Genomic DNA, 16,689 nt, shown 5'->3' on the forward strand with positions numbered 1-16,689 from the left:
TCGAGCTTCGAGAGGATAAAGCTTAACTAGTGTGGCTCGGGCATTTCATCGAACACCTCATGTGCATAGGAGGTGAGCTAGAGCACCACAAAGCTCTCCCCTCGCCGGCCAGAAAAAACAGAGCACTGTGGAGTGCTCTGCTCGCGGGCGAGGGGTATATATACGCAACTCATTGGTCCCGGTTCGTGGTTGGAACCGGGACTAAAGGCCCCCCTTCCGTCCCGGTTTTAGGCACGAACCGGGACCAATGGCTAGGCACGAACCGGGACCAATGGCTGTGGGCCAGGAGCGAGGTCCATTGGTCCCAGTTCGTGCCTAAAACCGGGACAAATGGGTTCACACGAACTGGGACAAATGCCTCCCGAGGCCCGGCCGGCCCCGTGGGCGCACGAACCGGGACCTATGCCCCCATGGGTCCCGGTTCGTGACAGAACCGGGACTAATGGGCTGGCCAGGCCCCAACGAAAGCCCTGTTTTCTACTAGTGTACCATGGGCGGATGTTCCCGCGCAGGGTCGGCCTGCTCAGGCTTCCGCGGCACCCCTCGCCTTGACCGCGATGGGCCCGTTCTGCCGGCTCACCTCGGCCGAGCTACTCGAGCATCGCCGCCAAGGGTTGTGCTTCAACTGCGACGAGCCCTACACGCCCGGCCACGTCTGCCCGCGACTCTTCTACCTGGAGGCTGCAGACTACATTCCGGAGTACGCCATCGCCGCCGACCTGGCCGCTCCAGCTGTCGTGAAGGTGTTTGACGCTGGTTGATCATCTCGAGGAGTTCAGCAAGCGCTTCCCCACCTTACAGCTCGAGGACGAGCTGTTTGTGCAGGCGGGGAGAAGTGTCATGACCGGCATATTAGGGGTTTAGCCAGTGGGTTGTGGCCCAAGTTATCTTATCATTATTAGGGGCTTAGCCCAATTATCTTATCGTTATTAGGATCGTTTGCTTAGGAGTTAAGTAAACCTCTCTATATAAGGAGAGGAGATGTATCAGTCTAATCAAGCAAGAAGCAATCATTATTTGCTCGGCTTCCCGAAGGGGGCCGGGAGACCTAACCCTAGCCACCTCTTGCGCCGCCGCCGCCTCTTCTTCATCGCGCCACGGCGCCTCGCCGCCGGCAGCCGCGATCGCATCTCCGTCAACCCCCCCCCCCCCCCCCCCCCCCCTTCCCGTAGAACCTACGCCCTAAACCCGGTAGGGTCCTAGCTCCTACCATCATGCATTACAAATTTTATCAAAATTTTACACAATAGGTATGTTCACTGTAGCAGTATATACAGCCGGTGGGAATAAATGTTCCAAGTCTGAGGTATTTTTTATTGGTTGAAGTCTCGCCATCACTGAACGTACGAACAATCAACCCTTCGTTATTACTCCTTCCTATCTCTCTTTTCGGTTCGCCAGAACCCAGAAGGGAAGAAAAGCTGATCCTTGTACTTTGTAACAGTAACAATTATGTTCGGAGAAGGAGACCCGCAAACAAAAGGGGATGATGAAGCAACATGAGAAAATACTAATTGGAATCGCAACTGGAACTCTGGAAGCCACCTGTGTTTGAGTTCTGAAAAATGTAAACAATGTATCAGAAAAAATGTTTCATTCTGTAGAGGGGTCCAAACTGTGCACTCTTTTAAGACCTTGATAGCAAGAAAGAAGACTAATTGGACTACTGGAGATGATTGAGCTGAGCTTATACCCACTGAAAAAAATAGCACGCTATAGCGTATTGAGAATTGCCTCGCTAAATATATTAGTGTACAACATCTCGCTAATAGCACGCTATAGCACAATATAGCATGCTAATAGCATATTTTGAGGTCGCCGCTATTTTGCTATAGCGCGCTATTTTTTTCATTGCTTATACCTGAAGCGTGAACGCGAATTATCATGGCATCCTTTCAATCTCAGTGTATGGATGGAGATTTTATACACCCAGATGTGTGGAAGCAAACACGAACGATTTCCCTATTCATAATTTTTCATGAATGCACGATCGGTCAAATTCAGTTTGCATGAACCATTTTAAAGCAGTTTTTGATGTTCCAAATTATTTTTTAGAGAAGAAATCACCTGAGATGAACGAAAAAATAGATCAAAGATCAGGTGTTGCCAGCAAGCTCCTGCGACCTGGTCGATCTGCATCACTGGCTCAAACTTGCTGATGCACATGGAGGTTAGATACAATGATTCGGTGCAGAGGGCGCGATGGGTAATGCCGCCGCCACATGCCCTTACCCCCGCACCACCACATGCCTTTGCTGCAGAGAGCAGAGAGGGAAGAAGGTGCAGAGACAGAGGAGTGGTACCGGCGGCGGAAGGAACCTGCTTGGAGCAGCAGTCGTATTGGGCAATGGCCCCACCCTATCATCCTTCTTCCACTTCCCCGCCGCTGAAGCTGAACCCTCGCTGCTTCGTGTGGCGGCGACGTCAAGCGCCCGGCGGGAGCGCAAGAGCGAGCGGCGGCTGCAGGGACAGCCTCGCTGCTTCGTGTGGCGGCCACGTCAAGCGTCCGGCGGGAACGCAAGAGCGAGCGGCGGCTGCAGGGACGAAGTGCGGCAGCCGGCGACCCGTGCAGAGGAGGGCCGGCTTGGTGGCGAGGGCCCTAATGTAGTGGTGGTGGCAGCCCGCTCTTGCATCCGTGGGGCAGCACCGCAGGAGCCGACGCGCGCTCGTGCCCGTGTGGCAGATTCGAGAAGGAGCGGCGGGGCGATCCGCGCTCGCATCCGTAAGCCAGAAGAGGAGAGCGGTCGGTGGCGACGGCGATCCGCGCTCGCGTCCATGGGGAAACAGCGGTGGAGTGGCGGGCGGGACATCGGCCCTACGCTCGCGCCGTCTATAGAGGAGGAGCGGTCGGTGGCGACGATGGTCGTGCGCAGACATTCGTGTGGCAGGAAAGGAGGAGCGGCGGGAGCGATGGCGATGGATCGAAGGTGACAGAGATCGGCGCTAAAAGAGGAGGAGCGGTGGACGGGACGGTGGCCCTACGCTGGCGTCGGTAGCAGAGGAGGAGTAGCCGGCGGTGGGGGCAGAACCGCAGAAGGCGTGCGGGCAGTTTCTCGTTTTGTTTTTGAGGGCAGCTTCTCTTTTTGTTGAGGTGGAGCGTGCGGTCAGTTTATGATGACGAGGGTGGAGCGGGGCTTGTTGCGTTAACAACGAAGATGTTTTAGACCCTTGGATTTCGAAAATAGACGGTTCGTGTTATTTACATTGCCCCCTCTCGTTGCTTTTATAGGGTATATAATTAGATAGGTAGCTAGATAGATAGATAATTAAGCAGTGTTAAGTGTCACAAATGGATTCCATCAAATCACACTGAATTTAAAATCTGCTTACCATGAAAGAATAGTAAAAGGATAATGGGCCATTGGATTAGGGATGTATGGCACGGATTAGAGAGGATGGATCTGTACTCATAACTGCATAGATCTGTGCAAAAATGTCCCTTTGCTCCCCACTAATTTGCTGCAGGTCCTCCTTCGAAACGACACATCCCTATCGCCGTTCCCCTAACGCTTGTCGACGGTGGCGGCTTCCCAGGTCCGGTGCTTCCCCGGTGGACGACGACTACTCCCACGGCACCTGCCCTATGCCTCCCTCCTCCCACTCCGGTATCTAGGTCGGTTGGTTACCGTTGGGAAACGTTGCATGGAAAACAAAACAAATTCTACGCACACGCAACGATCTATCGATGGAGATGCATAGCAACGAGGGGGAGAGTGTGTCTACGTACCCTCGTAGACCGTAAGCGGAAGCGTTTCACAACGCGGTTGATGTACTCGAACTTCTTCACGCGTCAACCGATCAAGTACCGAACGCAGGATACCTTCGCGTTCTGCACACGTTCAGCTCGATGACGTCCCTCGCCTTCTTGATCCAGTAAGATGTCGAGGTAGTAGATGAGTTCCGTCAGCACGACGGCGTGGTGACGGTGATGTTGGAGTGATCTCCGCAGGGCTTCGCCTAAACACTACGAAAATATGACCGGGGGTGTAAATGGTGGAGGGAGGCGCCGCACACGGCTAGGAAATTGTCTGGTCTGTGCTAGGTGCCCCCTCCCACATATATATATGTGGGAGGGAGGGAGGAGCAGCCATAGGAGGCGCCCAAGTAGGAGGAATCCTACTTGGAGACCCTCCCAAGCCTGCCCCCTGCCATATATAACCGAGGGGGAAGGAAAGAGGGGGGGAGGGAATGAAGTGGGAATCCTAATCCACACTTTCCTTTCCCTTCTCCCCTTTCATTTTCCTCCTTATGCCGGCCCATATGGGGGGTACACCAGCCCCTTGTGGCTGGTGCGTTTCCCCTCTTGGCCCACAAGGCCCATATCTTTTGCCGAGGGTGCTCGGAACCCCTTCCGGTGACCCGATATATACCCAGTACCCCCCGAAACACTTCTGGTGTCCGAATATCATCGTCCTATATATCAATCTTTACCTATCGACCATTTCGAGACTCCTCGTCATGTCCGTGATCTCATCCGGGACTCCGAACAATATTCGGTCACCAAATCACACAACTCATATAATACTATATCGTCATCGAATGTTAAGCGTGCAGACCCTACGGGTTCGAGAACTATGTAGACATGACCGAGACACCTACCGGTCAATAACCAATAGCGAAACCTGGATACCCATATTGGCTCCTACATATTCTACGAAGATCTTTATCGGTCGAACCGTTATGACAACATACGTAATTCCCTTTGTCCATCGGTATGTTACTTGCCCGAGATTCGATCGTCGGTAACTTCATACCTAGTTCAATCTCGTTATCGGAAAGTCTCTTTACTCGTTCTGTAATACATCACCTCGTGACTAACTCCTTAGTCGTTTTCTTGCAAGCTTATGATGTGTATTATCGAGAGGGCCGAGAGATACCTCTCCGATACTTGGAGTGAGAAATCCTAATCTCGATCTATGCGAACCCAACAAACACCTTCGGAGATACATGTAGAGCATCTTTATAATCACCCAGTTACGTTGTGACGTTTGATAGCACATAAGGCATTCCTCCGGTATCCGGGAGTTGCATAATCTCATAGTCGAAGGAATATGTATTTGACATGAAGAAAGCAATAGCAATAAAACTGAACGGTCATTTTGCTAAGCTAACTGATGGGTCTTGCCATCACATCATTCTCCTAATGATGTGATCCCGTTATCAAATGACAACTCATGTCAATGGTTAGGAAACCTTAACCATCTTTGATCAATGAGCTAGTCTAGTAGAGGCTCACTAGGGACACGGTGTTTGTTTATGTATTCACACATGTATTAAGATTTCCGATCAATACAATTCTAGCATGAATAATAAACCTTTATCATGAATAAGGAAATATACAAATAACAAATTTATTATTGCCTCTAGGGCATATTTCCTTCGGTCTCCCACTTGCACTAGAGTCAATTAATCAAGTTCACATCGCCATGTGATTAACACCCAAAGAGTACTAAGGTATGGTCATGTTTTGTTTGTGAGAGAGGTTTAGTCAATGGGTCTGCCACATTCAGATCCATATGTATTTTGCAAGTTTCTATGTCTACAATGCTCTCCATGGAGCTACTCTGCCTAATTGCTCCCACTTTCAGTATGTATCCAGATTGAGACCCGGAGTCATCTGAATCGGTGTTAAAGTTTTGCATTGACGTAACCCTTTACGGCGAACTCTTTATCACCTCCATAATTGAGAAATATTTCCTTAGTCCTCTAAGGATTATTTTGAACGCTGTCCAGTGATCTACTCATGGATCACTATTGTACCCCTTGCCAAACTCATGGCAAGGCACACAACAGGTCAGGTACACAACATGTCATACTTTATAGAACCTATGGCCGAGGCATATGGAATGACATTGATTCTCTTTCTATCTTCTGCTGTGGTCGGGCTTTGAGTCTTACTCAAATTCACACCTTTCAATACAGGCTAGAACTCCTTCTTTGACTGATCCATTTTGAACTCCTTCAAAATCTTGTCAAGGTATGTACTCATTGAAAGTCTTATCAAGTGTCTTGATCTATCTCTATAGATCTTGATGCCCAATATGTAAGCAGCTTCACCGAGGTCTTTTATTGAAAAATTCTTATTCAAGTATCCTTTTATGCTATCCAGAAATTCTATATCATTTCCAATCAATAATATGTCATCCACATATAATATCAGAAATGCTACAGAGCTCCCACTCACTTTCTTGTAAATACAGACTTCACCGAAAGTCTGTATAGAACCATATGCTTTGATCACCTCATCAAAGCGTATATTCCAACTCCGAGATGCTTTCACCAGTCCATAGATGGATCGCTGGAGTTTGCACACTTTGTTAGCACCTTTGGGATCGACGAAACCTTCTGGTTGCATCATATACAACTCTTCTTTAAGAAATCCATTTAGGAATGCAGTTTTGACGTCCATTTTCCAGATTTCATAATCATAAAATGTGGCAATTGCTAACATGATTCAGACGGACTTAAGCATCGCTACGGGTGAGAAAGTCTCATCGTAGTCAACCCCTTGAACTTGTCGAAAACCTTTTGCGACAAGTCGAGCTTTGTAGATGGTGACATTACCATCAGCGTCTGTCTTCTTCTTGAAGATCCATTTATTCTGAATAGCTTGCCGACCATTGGGCAAGTCCACCAAAGTCTACACTTTGTTCTCATACATGGATCCTATCTCAGATTTCATGGCCTCAAGCCATTTGTCGGAATCTGGGCTCATCATAGCTTCTTCATAGTTCGTAGGTTCGCCTTGGTCTAGTAACATGACTTCCATGACAGGATTACCGTACCACTCTGGTGCGGATCGTGCTCTGCTTGACCTACAAAGTTCAGTAGTAGCTTGATCTAAAGTTTCATGATCATCATCATTAGCTTCCACTCTTTCTGGTGCAGGCATCACGAGAACAGTTTTCTCTGATGTAGTACTTTCCAATTCGAGAGAAGGTACAATTACCTCATCAAGTTCTACATTCCTCCCACTCACTTCTTTTGAGAGAAACTTCTTCTCTAGATTGGACCCATTCTTAGCAACAACGATCTTGCCTTCGGATCAGTGGTAGAAGGTATACCCAATAGTTACTTTCGGGTATCCTATGAAGATGCACTTCTCCGCTTTGGGTTCGAACTCATCAGGCTGAAGCCTTTTGACATAAGCGTCGCAACCCCAAACTTTTAAGAAACGACAGCTTAGGTTTCTTGCCAAACCACAGTTCACACGATGTCGTCTCAATGGATATAGACGGTGCCCTATTTAACGTGAATGCAGCTGTCTCTAATGCATAACCCCAAAATGATAGTGGTAATTCGGTAAGAGACATCATAGAACACCCCATATCTAATAAAGTATGGTTACGATGTTTGAACACACCATTACGCTGTGATGTTCCAGGTGGCGTGAGTTGTGAAACAATTCCACATTGTTTTAAATGAAGACCAAACTCCTAACTCAAACATTCGCCTCCGCGATCAGATCGTAGAAACATTATTTTCTTGTTACGATGATTCTCCACTTCACTCTAAAATTCTTTGAACCTTTCAAATGTTTCAGACTTGTGTTTCATCAAGTAGATATACCCATACCTACTCAAATCATCTGTGAAGGTAAGAAAATAACGATACCCGCCGTGTGCTTCAACACTCATCGGACCGCATACATCGGTGTGTATTATTTCCAATAAGTCATTAGCTCGCTCCATTGTTTCGGAGAACGGAGTTTTAGTCATATTCCCCATGAGGCATGGTTTGTAAGTATCAAATGTTTCATAATCAAGTGATTCCAAAAGTCCATCCGCATGGAGTTTCTTCATGCGCTTTACACCAATATGACTTAAACGGCAGTGCCGCAAGTATGTTACACTATCATTATCAACTTTGTATCTTTTGGCATCAATATTATGAATATGTGTATCACTACGATCGAGATTGAATAAACCATTTACATTGGGTGTATGACCATAGAAGGTTTTATTCATGTAAACAGAACAAAAATTATTCTCTAACTTAAATGAATAACCCTATTGCAATAAACATGATCAAATCATATTCATGCTCAACGCAAACACCAAATAACATTTATTTAGGTTCAACACTAATCTTGAAGGTAGACGGAGTGTGCGATGGTGATCGTATCAACCTTGGAATCATTTCCAGCACATATCGTCACCTCGCCCTTAACTAGTCTCTGTTTATTCTACAACTCCTATTTCGAGTTACTAATCTTAGCAACTGAACCAGTATCAAATACCCATGGGCTACTACGAATACTAGTAAGGTACACATCAATAACATGTATATCAAATATACCTTTGTTCACTTTGCCATCCTTCTCATCCGCCAAGTATTTGGGGCAGTTCCACTTCTAGTGACCATTCCCTTTGCAGTAGAAGAAATCAGTTTCAGGCTTAGGTCCAGCTTTGGGCTTCTTCACAGGAGTGACAACTTGCTTGGCATTCTTCTCGAAGTTCCCTTTCTTTCCCTTTGCCCTTTTTCTTGAAACTAGTGGTCTTGTTAACCATCAACACTTGATGCTCTTTCTTGATTTCTACCTTCGCCGATTTCAGCATCACGAAGAGCTCGGGAATTGATTTCGTCATCCCTTGCATATTATAGTTCATTACGAAGTTCTAGTAGCTTGGTGATAGTGACTAGAGAACTCTGTCAATCACAATCTTATCAGGAAGATTAACTCCCGCTTGATTCAAGCGATTGTAGTACCCAGACATTCTGAGCACATGCTCACTGGCTGAGCTATTCTCCTTCATCTTGTAGGCAAAGTACTTGTCAGAGGTCCAATACCTCTCGACACGGGCATGAGTCTGAAATACCAATTTCAGCTGTTGGAACATCTCATATGCTTTGTGGCGTTCAGAACGTTTTTGAAGTCCCGGTTCTAACCGTAAAGCATGGCAGACTAAACTATTAAGTAGTCATCATATCGAGCTTGCCAAATGTTCATAACATCTACATCTGGTCCTGCAATAGGTCTGTCACCTAGTGGTGCATCAAGGACATAATTCTTCTATGCAGCAATGAGGACAATCCTCAGATCACGGACCCAGTCCGCATCATTGCTACTATCATCTTTCAACTTAGTTTTCTCTAGGAACATATCAAAAAATAGGGGAGCTATATCGCGAGCTATTGATCTACGACATAGATATGCAATAACTATTGAGACTAAGTTCATGATAAATTAAGTTCAATTAATCAAATTACTAAAGAACTCCCACTGAAATAGACATCCCTCAAGTCATCTAAGTGATATGTGATCCAAATAACCTAACCCATGTCCGATCATCACGTGTGATGGGGTAGTCATCAATGGTGAATATGTGGCACCCCGACTCAGAGAGACCGGAACGCCCCGTATTCCAGCCCAGAGATCAAGTCTTCTGGAATACGGCACTGCTTGACATAGAACAAATCAGCTCTCATTACAAAGGATAAGGGACAAGGGTCTGATGTTACAAAGGATCACATCAGCACAACGACACTACGCCTGCTAAGGTAGCTCTATGCTAGCAGCAGAACAACTCGTAGTAGCAGAAACTTCTAGCAGCAGAACAACGACGACCGTGGTGAACTCCACTCTGTAGGGACTCTGGCTGGGACACGATCTAGCTCGCACGCGCAGTAACCTCGACAAGCAAACAATCAAGAACGGCGTCACCTGCAATCTGGCATGATACGCTAGGTCAGTACATTGAATGTACTTGCAAGCTCACAACAACCAAAAGCATCAAGGCAAGACAATAACATGGCATTTAACAGGTTAAGCTATTAACAACTACTATGATGAGAAAGCAAGTACCAAGCATGACACGATACTACTAGAATTACTGCTGAACCACCATCTCAAGAACCATCTCACTCTTGGCTATCCGGTCAAGCAATAAATCACCTCGATCACCTCGTGATCAAAACCTCCACGTGGTCACCGCATGACCACATCAAAAACTGAATGATCATCCCAACATCATCACCGACATCCTGCCAAAACTGTTAGTGCTCACAATATATCAACATATAAATCACCTATAAGTCATTCCGTCATGTGAGTGTTGATCGAACGGTGTGACCTAGTACGAACTTGTGCCCATGACTGAGGACGCGGCTATCGATAGATTAAACACACACTCTACAGAGGTTAGCACACTGTACCCACATCACAGAACCCATGGCCTCGTGCTCCCATTTGGGTGGACCAACGGCGTTTCGACAAAACCAGTCTACTCCATGACACTCACCCGGCCACTCTGACCAAATCCCCTTTGGGCTAAGTCATGGGTGGCCCCGATGCCACTCCGGACATCCAACGACCAGCGTCGTGGCAAAACAAACAATTCCAAACGGGGACATGGTACCAAAACAACTATGGGCACACAATGCTTATATTGGCCTACCTGATCAGGGTAGGGCACACACACGACCTTCCCTAGTTGGAGGCACCGGCGAGAGGCATAACAGTAGACCGCATTAGGGCCTTCCCATAAAGGCAAATGTGGCTGCACTGGAAAAGCCCGGTTCGGTGGCCCCTGACCAACGAAATGACGGAATTTGTCCCCAAAGATAGATCTGTGATAACTGATACTCCGATATCATCTATCAACCCTGTGATCCAAGTCATAACAATATCCAACAAATAATCCAGATATAGTCATAACCTAATACTCCGAGGGTAGCATATCAACTAAGATCATGATGAATCCAAGAAACATGATACTACTAATCCAATAGCAAGATCAAAATATTAGCCTAAGATCCACATGACAACATCATATCCAAAATAATACTCCAAAGCATAATATCCAATACCATCATGAAAATAATATAAGCCACTAATAATCCAATGGCACATGTCATCCTCATAAGCTGCAAAATATTAGTCCTAGAACTCCAAACAACATCATGGCAGTAGCAAGATCAAAAATATCACTCCGAGCGATGCCATGAACAAATGATATGTAGCTAGAGAAATTTTTAAATAAATTTATTTAATAAAACCATGATATTGCATTCAAATCATGCAAATGGAGGGTGTGGCTTGCCTGGGAGGGATGGACTCATCGGGAAGAAGTGCAAGAAGCTCGCGGAAAGAATCGCCGGAAATCTTTCTCTGTCGGAGGGGGCTAAATAAGGGTGATACGTCTCCAACGTATCTACTTTTCCTAACACTTTTCCTCTTGTTTTGGACTCTAATTTGCATGATTTGAATGAAACTAACCCCGGACTGACGCTGTTTTCAGCAGAACTACCATGGTGTTGTTTTTGTGCAGAAATAAAAGTTCTCGGAATGGAATGAAACTTTGGGAGGAATTTTTATATAATAAATAAGAATTTCTGGAGCCAAGACCTACCGGAGAGGGGCCCCTGGGTGGGCACAACCCAACAGGGCGTGCCCCCCTCTCCTCGCGCGCCCAGGTGGGTTGTCCCCACCTGGTGGCCCCGCAGACCCTGAAACCGACGCTGTAAAATCCTATTTTTCCAGAAAAAATCAGGGAGAAAGAATTATTGCGATCCACGAGACGGAGCCGCCGTCACCTCCTGTTCTTCATCGGGAGGCCAGATTTGAAGTCCGTTTGGGGCTCCGAGAGGGGGATCTTCGTTCTTCGTCATCACCAACCCTTCTCCATCTCCAATTCCATGATGCTCCCCACCGGGAGTGAGTAATTCCTTCATAGGCTCGCTGGTCGGTGAGGAGTTGGATGAGATTCATCATGTAATCGAGTTAGTTTTGTTAGGGCTTGATCCCTAGTATCCACTATGTTCTTAGATTGATGTTGCTATGACTTTGCTATGCTTAATGCTTGTCACTTTGGGCCCGGGTGCCATGATTTCAGATCTGAACTGTTTATGTTATCACCATTATACCCATGTTCTAGATCCGATCTTGCAAGTTATAGTCACCTACTACGTGTAATGATCCGGCAACCCCGGAGTGACAATAGTCGGGACCACTCCCGGTGATGACCGTAGTTTGAGGAGTTCATGTATTCATTGTGTGTTAATGCTTTGCTCCGGTTCTCTATTAAAAGGAGACCTTAATATCCCTTAGTTTCCAATAGGACCCCGCTGCCATGGGAGGGTAGGACAAAAGATGTCATGCAAGTTCTTTCCATAAGCACGTATGACTATTTACGGAATACATGCCTACATTATATTGATGAACTGGAGCTATTGCCGTATCGCCCTAGGTTATAACTGTCTCATGATGAATACCATCCAACAAATCACCGATCCAATGCCTACGAATTTACCTTATATTGTTCTTGCTAAGTTACTACTGCTATCATCACTGTTACACTTGCTACAAAATAATGCTATCACTGTTACTGTTACCGTTGCTACTGTCACTACTATCAAAACTATCAAACTAATTTGCTACTGATCACTTTGCTGCAGATAATTAATCTCCAGGTGTGGTTGAATTGACAACTAAGCTGCTAATACCTTCAAATATTCTTTGGCTCCCCTTGTGTCGAATCTATAAATTTGGGTTGAATACTCTACCCTCGAAAACTGTTCCGATCCCCTATACTTGTGGGTTATCAAGACCTTTTTCTGGCGCCGTTGCCGGTGAGCATAGCTATATTTGTTGAGTCACTTGGGATTATTATCATACTATCACTATGAAGAATCTGAAGGATTCTAAGACCAAGATATTTCCCTCTAAGACGAGGGGAGGTAAGGAACTGCCATCCAGTTCTGCTTTAGATTCACCTTCTGTTATAAGTAAACTTGCAACACCACCACATGCTATCAATTCTATTATGTCGCAAGTTATTGATGATGCTACTTCTGCTATGGATAATGCTTATGATGATGCTAGTACCTTGCTTGATAATGATGATGTGCCACTTGTTGATTTTCTTGATGAACAAATTGCTAGAGTAATACAACATGATGTTGTTGAATCTAATGATGAGCTTGAAACTGAAACTCCTGAAACACCTGCTAGAACTAGCCTTCCGAGATATGAATTTCCTAAGGTACCAGAAGGTTATGTTATGAATGAGGATACAACTAGAGATATTCTTGCTTGTAAGGATAGAGATGATTTAGAGAAATTATTATGCAAGTATAAAGAAAAATCTCTGAATGCTAGAATGAAATATGATCCTAAGTTTTCTATCTCATCAATCATTATTGATGATAAGGATTATGAATTCTCTGTCGACCCAGAGTTAATTACTTTGGTTGAATCCGATCCTTTCCATGGTTATGAAACTGAAACTGTTGTGGCACATCTTACTAAGTTGAATGACATAGCCACCCTTTTTACTCATGATGAGAAGACTCGCTATTACTATATTCTCAAATTATTTCCGTTCTCATTAAAGGGTGATGCTAAATCTTGGTACAATACTCTCACTCCTGGTTGTGTGCATAGTCCCCAGGATATGATTTATTACTTCTCTGAAAAATATTTCCCTGCTCATAAGAAACAAGCCGCCTTGCAGGAAATATTTAACTTTGTGCAAACTAAAGAAGAAAGTCTCCCACAAGCTTGGGGGAGGCTTTGCTAGTTACTTAATGTTTTGCCTCTTCATCCTCTTAAGAAAAATGAAATACTTGATATCTTCTATAATGGACTAACCGATGCTTCTAGGGACTTCCTAGATAGTTGTGCTGGTTGTGTTTTCAGGGAACGAACTGTTGGACAAGCTGAAGAATTATTGAATAATATATTAAAAATTATGATGATTGGACTCTTCCTGAACCACCGGCTAAACCCACTCCGAAAAAGAGGGGTATATTATATCTCAGTTCTGAAGGTATGCAAGAGGCAAAGAAATCTATGAAGGAAAAAGGTGTTAAAGCTGAGGATGTTAAAAATTTACCTCCTATTGAAGAAATACATGGGCTTGATACACCACCACTACCTAAGGTGGTAGAGGTAAATTCTTTAATGAAGTTCAATGATAATGATAATCCTCACAATATGCATCCTAGCCAATGTCTTTATGAGTTTCAAAACTACATTAGAAAACAAGATCACTTCAATGCAAATGTTATGAAACAATTGAAATATAATTCTGATATGATTGCCCGCTTGAGTGACTTGGTATTTAGAATCTCAAATGATGTTAGAGGTGTTGGAAAACATGCTTCTATGGTTCAAACCAGTTAGAACGAGTTGCTAAATCTCAAAGAGAGTTGCTTGATGAAATGACTCATAATATAAATGACTTTGTTGTTAGAGTTGTAAGTGCATCTAGTGCCCCTTAGTGATTTTGGTGTATTGAAGACTTATAGGTTAAGGGACTAATGTGTTTATGAGTGTACACAGGTCTATAAGTCTATGAGGAGTTTGATATTTACAGAGAAAGTCGACCCCTAAAAATGAAGTTCTTCGACTGAAGACTTTCTGAAGACTTTGAAAGTGAAAAAATTGGTGTGACCTTGAAGACTTGGTATTCATTTGAGGAACATGAAGTGTGAAGACTTTTGTTTTCGTAGTTTCATTTTCTCTTTCTTGAGTCATAGGAAACACCGTACTGTTAAAGGGGGTCGAGGAAATACTAAGGAAAAATTTCCATGTGATGCTCAACTCAAAATCCTACACCTACCAATCCCTTCGAGTGAAGCCATTGGAAATATCCTACAGTTCAGTCATATTCTTCAGTGACAGAGATGAAGTTCTTCTGGTCTCTGAGGAATTTTTTCTGACTGAGGAGTTAGGAATTCGCTAGTGTGGATTGCCTACACAGTGAGGAACATGATAGCCCTGAGGAATTTGATACTCAAATTTCCGACCGTTGCTGTGCTATGCGCCAGCTGTCCCAAAATATCTACCCACCTAACGGTCATATCATTGAAGGGCATTTATGTCTTATCATGCCGGGCTGCTCTCTAGGCTATAAATAGCCGCCCCCCTACAACCACTAACTGGTTGGTTGCTCCGAGAGAAACTGACACTTGTCAATTGAGAGCATCCCATCCTCCGAGGACTTTGAGTAAAAATCAATAAGTGAGGAAAACCCAAACCCAAACACCTACAAACCCAAAGTGATTCAGCATCACTGATGAGATTGATCCTGCGTGGATCCGACGCTTGTTACCTTTGAAGACTGTGCTTCTTCCAGACGGTTAGGCGTCATGGTCTAGAGCATCCAAGAGGAAATTGTGGATTGCCGAGTGACCGAGTTTGTGAAGGTTCGGAAGTCACCTGAAGACTTACCACGAGTGATTGGGCGAGGTCTGTGTGACCTTAGCTCAAGGGGAATACGGTGAGGACTAAGTGTCCTGGACTGCCTGTTCAGGACTGGGTGTCCGGGACTGTGTATCCTCAGGTTTAAATACCTAACCGCTCCAACCAGACATACAACTAAGACATCAGTTGGAACTGGTCTACCAAATCATTGTCTTCACCAAGCCAACTGGTTCTATTTCCTCAACTCTTTCATTTCCTCATTACTGTGTTGTATGCTTGTTCATATCTGTGTTTGAATACTTTGACTGAAGACTTTCTCAATTTCCTCAGTTCAATTTCTTCAGTTTGTTTGTCTTCATCCTGTGTTATCCTGTGTTTACGCTTTCTGTACTCTGTGCTTGTTTTCATTTCATCATGATGACTATGCTTGTGTTCTGCTATGCATACTTTTGAGTACTTATTCCGCTGCAAGTAGTTCTTTGCTAAGGAATTTCCTCACTAGCAAATTCCTCAATGAAGAATTCATAAAAATCGCCTATTCACCCCCCCTCTAGTCGATATAACGCACTTTCAATTGGTATCAGAGCGAGGTACTCCCTTGTTCTGTGTGATTTTGGTTTAACCGCCTGGAGTTTTAGTTATGTCGACCGCAGGTATGATCAAGGTCTCTGCTGGGTGTCCTACCTTCGATGGGACGGACTACCCCTACTGGAAGAATAAGATGCGAATGCATCTTGAGGCAATTGATAACGATCTCTGGTATGTGGTGGAAAATGGTGTTCCCTCTGTCTCACCCTCACTGAACGCTACCGATGTGAAGAGATTCAAGCAACTCGATTCTCAAGCGAAGAATATCATATGTGGTCATCTGAGCAAAGGACAGTATGGAAGAGTGAGTGCTTTGGAAACTGCTAAGCTTATCTGGGATAGGCTGTCCAAAGTGAATGAAGGAGTCTCAACTCAGCGTGACTCTCGAGTTGATTTTCTTCGCAATCTCTTCAACCGCTTCAAAAGACTTGACAATGAAAATGTTCAACAAACCTTCGATCGCCTCACTGACATCTCAAATGAGCTTCAAGCACTTGGTGCCACTGACATCACCGACCATGAGGTGGTGAAGAAATTGTTGAGATCGCTTGATTCCTCATTTGATACTCTGGCATTGATGATACAAGAACGTGCTGATTACAAGTCACTTGATCCCGCTGATATCCTTGAAAGGCTAAACACTCATGAGTTCCAGCTTGCTGAAAAGAGAGATCTATATGGTTCAAGCTATGGCAAATCACGTGCACTGAAGGCCAAGGCAGTTTCTGAGTCTGAGGATGAAGACTCTGACAGCAGCCTTGGTGACCCTTAAGAACTGAGCCATGATCTAGCACTGCTCGTGAAGAAATTCCAGAAGTTCTCAAGACGTGGTCGCTTTGGAAGACCTTCAAGGAGCAATGATTCCTCATCCAGTGACTACAAGAAGAAGCTTTGTCACAAATGCAAGAAACCAGGACACTACATTCAAGATTGTCCTCAGTGGGAAAACGAAT

At 44.9% G+C, this 16,689-nt stretch overlaps 1 long non-coding RNA gene across 1 annotated transcript; it reads right to left on the reverse strand.

Moving 5' to 3' along the window:
* Positions 1-946: 946 nt before the first annotated feature.
* LOC141027648 (uncharacterized) lies at positions 947-2,852 on the reverse strand. The gene is made up of 2 exons (XR_012189313.1): positions 1,862-2,852; positions 947-1,558 (listed from the first exon to the last, which is right to left on the reverse strand). It is a non-coding gene; the product is annotated as an uncharacterized lncRNA (long non-coding RNA).
* Between the last annotated feature and the right edge of the window lie 13,837 nt (positions 2,853-16,689).

This window comes from Aegilops tauschii, chromosome 7 (genome assembly GCF_002575655.3).
Source record: "Aegilops tauschii subsp. strangulata cultivar AL8/78 chromosome 7, Aet v6.0, whole genome shotgun sequence".
Taxonomy (NCBI): domain Eukaryota; kingdom Viridiplantae; phylum Streptophyta; class Magnoliopsida; order Poales; family Poaceae; genus Aegilops; species Aegilops tauschii.